This window comes from Micropterus dolomieu, linkage group LG01 (genome assembly GCF_021292245.1).
Source record: "Micropterus dolomieu isolate WLL.071019.BEF.003 ecotype Adirondacks linkage group LG01, ASM2129224v1, whole genome shotgun sequence".
In the NCBI taxonomy this organism is placed as follows: Eukaryota; Metazoa; Chordata; class Actinopteri; order Centrarchiformes; family Centrarchidae; genus Micropterus; species Micropterus dolomieu.
Window position 1 is genome coordinate 54,239,758 of NC_060150.1, and position 1,827 is coordinate 54,241,584.

A 1,827-nucleotide genomic window follows, 5' to 3' on the forward strand; every position below is an offset into this window, starting at 1 on the left:
GGACTCACTCATAAAACATCACTGTTTCTGCATCATGCAAAACAAGAGTAAGAATAATAAAGATTCATTTTAACTTGGACACTTGAGTTTAACAGACATTCATCTGTGCATAATGTAAAGAGGAAGGAAGCATAATGTGCATAATGTAAAGACGGCAGCTTTTAACACATCAGTGTCTGTTAAACATCCTCCCCTTTTCATTAGGAATGTTTACAGTGACTTACTGACATACAGGATTTCTCATGTATCTGATCTACCTGCTGATGTGACTTAACAGACGTAAGGAGCAGCTATGAGTTTAACAGCAGCGAGTGGATTTGTTGTGCTTCTCCTCTCTGTACAAGGTACTGTACATCTCCATTTATACTGTGAAGCATTTGGCACATTTGATGTGTGGTGTTATGAAACGTGGTGTGATCTCTGCAACACCAGACATTTACTTCTTTTTCTTTCCAATAGAGAGCTGCGTCTGTTTTTTACACCAGCAGCATCTCTATATGTTTAACAATGTAAACTTTATAAACTCAAGTTCACAAAATGTTGATTATGAACAATCTGAATTGTGTCGACTTTTGAAAGCCATCACCAGTCAAATGCTTAAAATATTATCTGATACAGTTTACCTCATAAACACAGCAATACATTTAACTGCCACTTGATAAAAAGTTGAAATAATTAGCAACAAGTAGTTGACAAACAGCATGGATAAACAGCTGAAATATTTGACTAAAGGTACTGAATAATCTAATGTTGATGACGACGAGTGAGTGTATAAGTTCATCTGACCTGGAGTTTCTGACAAAAACGGTTTGGAACGACTCCAAGTTACTTCACTGATCTGTAATTTGGTCTCCCTATTATCACGTTCCTTGTCATAACTTCTGTGTAAATTATGTGTATTGTTGGGAATTTTACTATAAATAATTTGTAATCACTGGTGTTAAAGGTGCTGAATACAGGAAATACATTTTGATCTGCTATACTAATATCTCACTTACTCACTCTTCGTACTATGTTCTGAGGGCCACTCTGTATATCCAGACCTTATAAACCTTTTGGGGCTTGACATTAACACCCGCCAACCTGCCAAGTGAGGGTGGATTTCCGTCGTGGCGGGTAACACAGTCACTCCCACTAGCCACTTCAGGGGGTGGTGAACAGTAGTCTCAATGTGACACTACGACACTACAACTCCCATGAGTACTACCTGCACATAGTGTTTGCTCATTGGTCCATTAGTGAAGCCTATTGTCTTGTGCGCTACTGACCGACCACACTGTAAACAAGAAGACGTTGTGGAGATTAAAGTAGCAGACGGCCGTGGTGGCCTGAGTGCTGTGTTGGTCTAACGGTAATTATCAACTTAACCAGCGGCAGCGATGACAAAGCAAGTTTTTTTAATAGCAGGAGAGTCCACACAACTGTCTCACTCTCTCACCTCTCTCGCGAGGGTGTGTTCGCCAAATATGACATCCAGACTTTAGTCAAAGAGAATATAAAAGAATAATCTGTCACAGGGCAGCCACAGTCCCACAGACCTGTAGACTCCCCCCCTGCTTTTAACATTTAAGGACTGGTCGCATGCACACACACATCAACACAGCATTCAGTCAGTGCGTGAGTGTGCGTGTCTGAACAGTGTGGAGAAAAAATGCACAGGAGAAGAGAAAGAGAAGAGGCAGAGCTGAGCCCGTAGGAAAGTGCTGTAAAATGCTTTAAATTACAGAGATCTTCATGATGAAGGGACATGCTGGTGTTTCGTTATTTTAATAAGTAATGGTGAGTATTCGGGTTCAAAATAAAACCTGGTTATCTTTGCTTGTATTT